General features: G+C 39.4%; 1 long non-coding RNA gene across 1 annotated transcript; it reads left to right on the top strand.

The window, feature by feature from the left end:
- The first annotated feature begins 8721 nt into the window (after positions 1–8721).
- Positions 8722–11011, top strand: LOC138820372 (uncharacterized). Its single transcript, XR_011369851.1, has 3 exons — positions 8722–8898; positions 10433–10474; positions 10834–11011. It is a non-coding gene; the product is annotated as an uncharacterized lncRNA (long non-coding RNA).

Raw genomic sequence — 11011 nt, 5'->3', positions numbered from 1 at the left:
TTATAAAAAAATATTTTGACATAAAGAGCCACATAACACAACGTGCTTTTCATTTTCTAAAGAAAGGAATGTCATACAAGTATGTTTATTGGCAGGCTTTTTTCATCTGAAAAACAAAGAAAAAACAATATCCTAAAAAAGCTGAAAGCGATCAGCAACCATGTAAATGTGATATAGCATTGGAGACTTGAAGACATGAATTGGTTCAGATAAAATAATTCTTTGAGAAAGGTATCTGTTCAATTAATTTATTCATTACAAATTTTTTATTTTTATTTACATGTTAATATATAAATACATACGTGTGTGTGTGTGTGTGTGTGCGTGTGTGTGTGTGTGTGTGTTTGTGTGTGTGTGTGTGTGTATCAGCAGTATCTGCCCAGTAAACTGTCTGGTTATGTATGGTTAGGTAATTTCATCATGTCAAATTCATCAAAAGGATGGACTTCCATAAACCTTAACAACCCTGCAACACCACTGCACATGCAAACTTAAGTGTTCATCATTGTAAGCTAGACCTGTGTTTTACCAAAGCTTTATATATAGTGTGCTATTTTTTCATTTAGGCTTAACAGAAAATATGTTTGGCCCTAGAAATAAATGATGACTTTTATTACTATGATAATTTAGTGTAAATCTTTACATTGAACACATGGTCAGTATTGTTTTTTCTTTCCTTTTCTTATTTTATCTTTAGGAAGTTGATTTGAGTTTTAATGTTCTGTTTGCCAGACAGGTACTCCACCACTGGAGCCACTCCATCAATCCTTTCTCATTTAAGTTACTTTATTCCTAGAGTAGCAATTTTTGCACCCATCCCACAAAGCAGGGATTATGATTGCATTCCAATATCCCTACCTAGTAGGTTGATATGAGTGTTTCTTTTCCTTCCTTGACTGATTCAGAACTGTGATCCTCTCAAATTCTACCACTTTATTTTATGGTGTGAGCTCCAGTTCTGCCTACTTCTAAAAGATATGACAGAAATAAATGATTACAGGTAATTTGAGTTAATCATTGATTAATATAGGTGATTTGATATAAAAATGTAGGGTCAGTTTGCAAGTATAATCACAGTAGTCAGATATTTTGCTAAGTAATTTTGTTTCACATTAAAAACACATCTCGACCAAAATTAAGGACTTACTTTTGCTGTCTGTCAACTTGTATGTCATTTGGGAAAATCAACTTCATGTCTTCCATGTGTGATAAAGGACTTTGAGTGGTCTGATGTGTTAGTTCACATCTATAATCGTGGTTAGAAATCAGAAATAAATAGATAATCATTTGAACATAGGCTAACCAAAAAATTAGGAAGTCCCAATCTCAACAAATTAGTGGATCATGTTGAAACATGCCATTAATTTAAGCTCAACAAGAGACTAAGTCTCTGCCAAGTACCTGTGCCACTTAGGTAACTGGCTCACATGGAGCCAGTCAACTCTCCTGATGCAGAAACTGGGCTGAGATTGTTCAAGAGGAGGGAGGAGTCTGCCACACTTTCCTAGGTTGGACCTCACAGAATGCAGTGAGCTTGCTTGCTTTACTCCCCTAAATGCCTTAATATGCCATGCTGCTGAGTGTTCATGATTTGATTCCAGTGATCTGTGGTAGAGGTATAAGGGAACATTAAATTAAAGTTCACATTCACTAATTGAGCTACTCTTCCCAGCCTGTGAGTTCAACTCAGCAAGTGTTCATTATTTGAGAGTTGAGAATACTGAAGTAGGAGAGAGAGAGAGGGTGAGTGAAAGAAAGGAGAGAAGAGAGAGAGAGAGAGAGAGAGAGAGAGAGAGAGAGAGAGAGAGAGAGAGAGAGAGAGAGAGAGAAAGAGAGACAGAGAGACAGAGAGACAGAGAGACAGAGAGACAGAGAGACAGAGAGATAGAGAGACAGAGAGACAGAGAGACAGAGAGACAGAGAGATAGAGAGACAGAGAGACAGAGAGACAGGGAGACAGAGAGGGAAGGAAGGAGGGAAGGAAGGAAGAAGGAAGGAAGGAAAGAAGGGAAGAAGGAAGGAAGAAAGAAAAAAGAAAAAAGAAAGAAAAAGAAAGAGAGAAAGAAAATGTTTGAGAATGAATTTTTTAGAGTCTGGAGTCACATGGCAGTACTACGTGTATTTTATATTAGGTCTGCCCCAGGCCATGCAGACCCTATGCAGATGCCTTTTCACTTCTTGGCTAAGTTTCCACCCTTTATGTGTTATCTAAGTATCTGGCACACCTGGAGGCAGCCACCTCCTCCTCCCACTAAGTCACGACCTGGTCAGCCTCTGATCACACTTTCCATCTGACTGGAGGTGAATCCCAGGCCCTGAAGTCACATGCAGATCCAGTATTGCTAGTCTTTCCCCCTACCTGGCCACACCTCATCCGATCCTTTGCCTAGATACATCCAGGCCCGAGGTTGGGTCGCCCTATTTTTTGTACATGCCTTTCCACCATGTATGGCATGGGCAGCAGTTCAGTAAATGAACAACTTTACCTGGCTTAATACCGTGTTGTGTTCTCTTCATTGGTTGCCTAATGAAATTCAACTAATTAGTATGCTTTACACTTCAGAATTTCTCGTTCTGAATCCATGGATATTTCAGTGACACATGTGAGTTCAGTATCTAGAAAACACATGCATTAACTCATCATTTAACATTATAATTCTGCCAGGAATCTTTAATAACAGCTTAATTAACCATAACATCTATTTTCTTTATTTTCCTTTTTTTTTTTTGCTTAAAATAATAAGAGTTGTCGGGACAATATGAAAGGATCTCTGGTTTCATATTTTCTAATCACCCCGGGCTACAACCTGTGTGCTGCCAGCTCAGATGATGGTACTTTGAAATCCTAGAAAGTAGATGCACATCATAAGGGCCAATGGCTACAGGATTTCTCAGATTTTTTAAAAATGTAATTGTTACTAATTGTACAGTGAGGTTACCATTTCACAATTCATGTAATGTTTACATTTGTCTTGTAGACAAGGCCATCCTTTCCTGAGCTTTCTCCAGTTTCTGGGTTTTTTTGTGTGTTGAATGTTTTTGTTTTTGTGCCTGACCTTCTGCTTGAACTCAAGATTGGGTGCTGCCTCTGATTTTTTTTTGGGGGGGGGGTCCGTTCATGGGTCCTGCACTCTGTGCCTGGGCACTGTCCCTCGCTCTTCAGCTCAAAGCTAGTGCTCTATCACTTGAGTCACAGCACCACTTATGTTTTTTTCTTTTTGCTTATGACGTGCTGAGGAATTGAACAAAGGGCATCATGCATGCATGGCAAGCACTCTACCACTGAGCCATCTTCCCATCCCCTGCCTCTGACTTTTTGTAAGCAAGGCTACTCTACCTCTGGAGCCCCAGCTCCATTTATGGTTGTTAGTTGTTAATTGGAAAGAAGAGTCTCACAGATTTTCTCACTCCAGTTGGCTTTGAACAGTGATCATCAGCCTCCTGAGTAGCTAGGATTAGGCCTGAGTCCCCAGTGTCCAGCTAATATAGAGTTGGTTTCATGCTTTCCTGGTTGTGTTACAACTTTCCTTACCTCTTGGCACTAATACTACATATTGCCTGGCTCAAATCTGAATTGGTGGAACATGCTTGTATTTGAGGAAGGCAGGAATAGGAAACTATAGGCCATAGGGAAATATAAGCTAAACAAATCATTCAGAATATCGCATAAAGACAAATAAGTTTACTGAAAGTTTACTGTGTCCTGTCTTTACTATTAATTCTGCATGGCCTGTGAATGATGTCATACATATCCAAATAGCCATTGGTAGAAATAAGATTTCTCATCCTGTCCTAAAAACAAAACAAAAACCAACCAAAAGTATTATGTATGAGCCCAGCAATTTCCTCTAATTAGAGACCAATCTGCCCTAGTTTATGAAAAAATGTCCTTTATTCAAGTGCTGCTACTTTTTCTAACCATAAATATAATGAAATCTGTAGTAGACTGTAGAATTGTATACCAGAGCTGTCATTTTAATTCACAAGAAATTCAGACATTTATATGTTTTTTTTTTTGTTTTTTTGTTTTTTTTTTGTCAGTTGTGGCGCTTGAATTCCGAGCCTGGGCACTGACTCTGAGACTCTCTGCTCAAGTTAGTTAGCACTGGGTCAATTGAGCCATGGAGCCACTTCAAGCTTTTGAGTTGTTAATTGTAGATAAGAGTCTTATGGGAACTTTTCTTCCTGGGCTGGCTTTGAACGCTATACTCAGGTCTCAGACTCATGAGTAGCCGGGATTACACGCATGAGCCACTGGCACCTGGCTTCACATAGACTTTTTTTTATTGTGAAAATAACATACAGAGAAGTTACAATTAAATGGACACGTTATTGAATAAATTTCTTATCAAGCATTGTGCCCTGTCCTTTGTTTCCCCTTCCCATACCTTCTTATCTCCACCACACACCTCCTCAGCCCACCCCCACTTCTCACCCCTCCTGGCCAAAGTTGTAAAGTTCGTTTTTCAAAATATTGGCTTGTACATTTCATTGCTGCAATGGGTCCAACTGTATCCTTTTTTAAAAATATGTTTTTTCCTTCCCCTCCACAAATTATACCAACATCAAATACAGTGAAAGCAGTGGATGTACTGTGGGGAAGGGACATACAAAACAACAAAGAATTCATCTTATGAATATCTTTGAAACAATCGCAAGAAAAAAATATTTGAATCTTTCACTTGGGGTATATCTCATCCAACATCATCTTATCTGACCTTTTCTGCATGTCTCGGAAATATACTAGTTATTGCAAATAAGGGAAAACAAGGGACTTATGTTTCTTTGGGCCTGGATTACTTCACTTAATATAATTTTTTCCAAGTCTTTCCATTTCCTAACAAATGGGGCAATGTCATTCTTTCTGATAGAGGCATAGAATTCCATTGTGTATATAGACCACATTTCCCCTTATTCTTTCATCTACTTAGGGGCATCTGGGTTGGTTCCACATTTAGCTATGGTAAATAATGTTGTAATAAACATAGTTGTGCTGGTAGCTTTGGTATGGTCTTGTGATCATTTGGGTAAAACCCCAAAACTGGGATTGCTGGATCATAGGGGAGCTCTATGTGGTGTCTTTTGATGAACATCCGTAATACAAGTTTACAGACCCACCAACAATGCAGTAGGATTCCCTTGTGTCCATATCCGCTCCAGCATCTGTTGTTATTAGAGTTCTTGATTATAGCCATTCTATCTGGGGTGAGGTGGTACCTCAATGTTGTTTTGAATTGCATTTCTTTCATGGCCAGGGAGGTTGAGCATTTCTTCATATGTTTATTGGCCATCCTTCTTTCCTCTTCAGAGAAGTATGTCTTTAAGGCTTTAGCCCACTTATTTTTTGGGCAGTTGTTTCCTTGAGGGTTTGTTGTTGGGGGTTTTAATTTTTTGAGTTCCAGGCATATTTTAGATATGAGACCCTTGTCCGTTGTGTGGTTAGTGAAGATATTCTCCTAATCTGTGGTTGATCTATTGATCTTGCTAGCTATGTCCTTTGCCATGCAGAAGCTCTGCAATTTCATGCAATCCTATTTGTCTAACCTTTCTTTGATTCATTGTGTTTCTGGATGTCTTAAGAAAGTTTCGGCGTGTGCCAAGGAGACCTAGGTAGTCTCTTATTCACGGACTCCACTCCTAAACTACTCACGGTGATTCAAACCTTTGGCAAAGCAGCAGGGTATAAAATTAACCCTCAAAAATCAATGGCTTTTCTGTATTCCAACAATGAGAAAAGCGTAGCTGAAATTAGGATAGCAACTCCATTTGTAATAGCACCACAAAAAATACCTGGGAATTAAGTTAACCAAAGATGTAAAGGACCTCTATGGTGAAAACTTTAAAAACCTGTTAATGGAAATCAAAACAATGTAAAAATGGAAAAACCTCCCATTCTCCTGAATTGGAAGGATCAACATCATGAAAATGGCAATACTTCCCACGACTATCTATAACTTCAAAGTGGTACCAATCAATATTCCAACCTCATTCTTCAGGGAAATAGATGAAGTAATCCAAAAATTCATATGGAACATAAAAGACCTCAAATAGCAAAAATTATCCTTAACGGAAAGAACAGTGCTGGAGGAATATCAATACCAAATTTCAAACTCTACTACAAAGCCATAGTAATCCAAACAGCTTGGTACTGGCAAAAGAACAGACCGCAGGACCAATGGAATAGAACTGAAATCCCCGAAATGAACCTACAGACATATAGCCATTTAAACTTCGATAAGGTAGCTTAAAAAAGAATGGAAGAAAGACAGCCTCTTTAGTAAATGGTGCTGCCAAAATTAGGTTACTACTTGTAGAAAAATAAAGCTAGACCCTTATATATCACCCTGCACCACAATCAACTCCAAATGGATCAAAGACCTTGGAGTCAAAGCACACACTCAGTCATTTTATAATGATGAACTGCTTAGTGTCTCTGGCTCACATATATAATCCAAGCTATAGTTAGGAATAAAGGTATGAGAAACAAACACTGAGTGTGTGTTTTTCATGATGCTTTGCATTGGCATGATTTAATATTGTTTGTTTCTTATAATACAATGCTCTTATTTTTATTTTTACCTAGGTGGGGAAGATAGGTGCTAGCCAGTGTTGAACCTTCTTTGGTTGAGAGGGAGCCATGTGGAAGTTCTTGCCTTGTATGGCATGTAACTGAAATCCTCCTGCTTTCACCTCCCCATGGACCAGGGTGATAGAAGTATTCCATCATGCACAGCCAGGGGTTGGGGATCATTGCAGGTAAAACTTCACTGGTCTTGAAATGATGTCCCCACTAGCTGGCTTTAGAGGCATATGCCTTCAAAACCTTGTTGTAATCCGTTTCACTTTAAAGTAGTGTTTGTACATACTTAGAGATAAAATGGTAACACATTACATGTTTAATATATAGAATAGTCAATATAATTAGCAAGTTTATCTCCTAAAACATTGCAGCTAATGTATTTTGGTAACTTCCTGACTCTGCGAGTCACTTTTTCGAATATACCATAAACATGAATACATTAATAATGTGCACTAGAAGATTGGATGTTGATAGATATAGACAAGTTAGACTATGTGTAGTAAATATATATTTATCTATTGCTGCTCTGAAGAACATTATCATATATTCACCATAACAATACCACCATATATTCACCATGACAATAATTTTCCTGCAGTGTAGAAATTTTCATTTCATAATCTGCCATCTTTTAATCTTTTTACATTCTCATAAGTATGCATTTTTTCTTGTTTCTTGAAATTATTAAGATGGAATTTAAAAAATCGTAGAGTCTCCTAAAATTAGCTCATTTTGTTTGGTTTTGTGTTGCTAAATGATTAAAACCAAGGTTTCCTGAAAGTTATGCTAGCAGACTATATGACTAAATTGTATTGTAATTACATCTTATTATTGTATTTTGATATAGGATTTTGCTGTTGCTGTTTTATGATATAGTGTCTTGAAGCCGAACTGAAACTTGCAATCCCACTGCCTCCATTAACAATGCTATATCACCAGGTTATGGAGGCTCATAATTATAACTCCAGCTAATCAGGAGGTTGCTACTTGACATTTAGCCTGAGCAGGAAATTTTATGAGTCTCTCCTCTCTAGTTCACTAAAAAAAAGCTTGCAGCTGAACTGTAGTACAATTGGTAGAGCAACATGGTCAAGGGAAAGAAGCGTGGGATTGTCATATAGCCCCCGAGTTCAAGCCCTAAGACACAAATATGCACAGACACACATTCATACACACACACACACACACACACACACACACACACACACACACACACACACACATACTCCCACACACTTGTACACGCACAAATTACCAGGCAAAGTTGTACCGTAAATACTTATTCAGAGATTGGACAACAGTCTACTTATTTGTGAAGGTTTTTCCTTGATTATTTTGATGGAGGAAGATAGTTCATGGGACACAGACGACAAAACTTTAGTGAGGAATACTTTATAAATGACTAGCTTATAAAAAGAACAGGAGCACGGTTTTTATCTTTAAATCTTACATTCCTTCAACTATACTATTTAAAAAAAATAATCATTGAATTATGAGACAATGCACCTCTTCCCTTCTCCCCTTCCCCTCTGTCATAAAATATGACAAAAGATTCAAAAATACTCTTTTATCTTACAAGAATGTACACCTGTAAAAATGTCTGTCTATATGTGTAATAATACATGTGTTTTCCAATACTTGTTTGATTTTCCCACCGCTAAGAACTTGCCTTTTTTTCCAGATGAAAGCACACTGGGGCTTCAAAGGCAAGCAAGATTAGGAAACAAAAACCTAATAATGTCTTAGGAAGTTGATTTCAAAAATAGATGCAAGAAGCACATGGCAGGCCGAGGGGACCCTGAGAGACAAAATGATTTGTGCAGGATGAGAGGAATAGTGACAAATAAGGCCTGGATCTGACCTAGGAAGGGCTCTTTGAGCCTGAGACATGCCTGTATCTAGGCCTAGCTGAGACTATTGGGATTTGACAATGTCCACATGTGTATAAAGTGATGTGGGAGGGGAGATTTCAGCCTCCAGTTTGTCTTTGGGATGGTCTTATGTGAGCAAGCAGCTTAGATCATTGGGCTCTGAGATATGACACTACCTCACTCACAATGGAATAGAATATAGAACTCTGAGAGCCACGCAACTGTAACCTACAGTTAGCTCAAGCCAGCTCACTTGGCCTGTGGCTCAGGAACAAGAAAGATGTTCCTGTACTGTTTTCAAAGTCAAGAGACTCAGGTCTCAAGCATGGGAGGTGTGAGTGCCTCACTCTATGCTGCAGACATTCGATCAGTGCCCAACCACGAATCCAATGTCTCAGGACTTTTTATAAGAAGAAACCAAGGAAATCACAAGGAAATTCAGGCCAGGTATAATTATGACAGAAAACCTATTTAATCTCATCCTAGCCCACACTAGAAACTTCTTATGTGCTTTTGTATGTGTAGACAGAAAATATTTGCTGTGCACTTTTCAATCCACTCTACTACAATTACTCAGTTTGAAGTCTACTCTCATTTCCATGTTTCATAGATCCATTCTTTTTTACCACCTCAGTGTGACAATGAGTCCATCCAAACCCTGAATGTGCCTTATAATATATGGAGCCTGGACTCAGGCTTTCTGGAAATTCTGGTAATGGACCTTGTCCCTGCCTGCCAGAAAGCTGATCCTTTCTATGTGGGAAACTTCCTCGACCACTACACAGAGTGTATGACAATGGAGCAGTTGCTGGATATTCTGAAAGTGAGTGTTCTTGGGCTGGGAAGGTGGCTCAGTGATAGAGAGCTTGCCTTGTATGCATGAGGACCTGGGTTCGATTCCTGACCACCACATAAGCAGAAAACAAGCCAGAAGTGGTACTGTGGCTCAAGTGGTAGAGTGCTAGCATTGAGCTGAAGAGCTGAGGGACAGGGCCCTGGCCCAGAGTTCAAGCCCTGACAAACAAAAAAAGTGAGTGTTCCTAAGCCAGGCACCAGTAACTCACACCTGTAATCCTAGATACTCAGGAGACAGAGATCTGTGGTTCACGGTTCAAGGTCAGCCCTGGGAGGAAAGTCCATGATACTCCTCTCCAATAAAACACTAGAAAACCAGAAGTGGTGCTGTGGCTCAAGCGGTAGAGTGCTCCCTTTGAGCTGAAGGGCTGATGGATAGCACCCAAGCCCAGAATTCAAGCCCCATGACAAACAAAAAAAAGTTAGTGTTCCTCCTTCAAACCCAGGGCTGATGAGACCCCCTGGCAGAATAATGGAATACTAGGTATATCTCTGAGACAGTTTCACTGGGGTCTTGTCAAAGGAGCTTGGCTTGAGACAAAGAAGTGCAGTCCTTGTCTAATTCCTTAGGACTGGGCTGCCAGAATATTTCATGTGCCTCATATGCTAGTGGAGCCTTAGTAATTTGCTTGCTGAGAGACTAGGATTTAAGGAAGGAGCAAGTGGCACCCAACGTCCACGCTCACCTAGGAAATCACTATCTTTGAGACCTTTGAAGGAATATAGACAGAAGAAAGGAGGCAACTTTTACTTTAATTGGGGGCTTGAGTGCTGTCCCATTTCTAACACACTACCAATTTAGCCCCAGGTCCAATTCTGGCCTTTGGCTGGTTAACTGAAGATAAGTATATTTAGATTTTTACAAACCAGACTGGGTTCAAACTGTGATTCACATATCTCACCCTCCGGATTAGTAGGATTAGAGGCATGAGCCATTGTGCATTTATTTGGACAGATGCACATAAGCATCTTCACAGAATTACCATGAAGTTGTATAGACATATCTCCAATTTTGTCTGTCATGTTTACATTACCATGTGGGACTTAGCGAGTCCTATGTGTGTCCTGTTAGTTCAGAAAAGGAGAAGCATAGAGTTAACTTCCTTCTCTTCTCCCATTGGTACAGATCCTTCTACCATAACTGGGAAGAAGATGAACAAGTGAAGAAGTAAGTGGACGCTGGCACAAAGAGTTCTATCCTTGAAAATTTGGTATCTTTGAGGTTTCTGAATCAAACTCAACTTTCTTCTTTGCACACCAGTTGTGATTTTCACCAGGGGGTTGAGGCTTGGCACTTAAGTGGATAGCAGATTACACAGTTGTGGTTGTGGTTGTGCTTTTGGAATCTCATGGATGAAAGGGAGGGCTGTGTGTAGCAAGTCAGATCCAGTGGGGAAACAAATTTCTCTTCCTATTACAGGGAGAATTTTAGAGGATTATATTTGAGAAATTACTAGAAGTGGGTTGTGAGGAGCATCCTGCTTGCAGGAGTCTCTTTCCACTTCCCAAAAATCAATTTGCACACAGTCTTGTTTGTTTCATCTTCCCTATGTGGATGGACTTCTACCCTGATGATTTCTATGAGCCCAAGAACAATGACACCCTGAAAGAACTTACACAGAATGTCAAGCTCAACATGGCCTCTTCAGACCTGCTCTTCCGCTTACATATTTTTCTGGACCAGCTGGAGAAACCCATGAGACAA

The sequence above is a fragment of the Dipodomys merriami genome, unplaced genomic scaffold (genome assembly GCF_024711535.1).
Source record: "Dipodomys merriami isolate MVZ:Mamm:240054 unplaced genomic scaffold, mDipMer1.0.p SCAF_87, whole genome shotgun sequence".
NCBI lineage: Eukaryota > Metazoa > Chordata > Mammalia > Rodentia > Heteromyidae > Dipodomys > Dipodomys merriami.
Note: the sequence above shows the minus strand (reverse complement) of the source record. Positions and strands in the feature narration are given on the sequence as shown.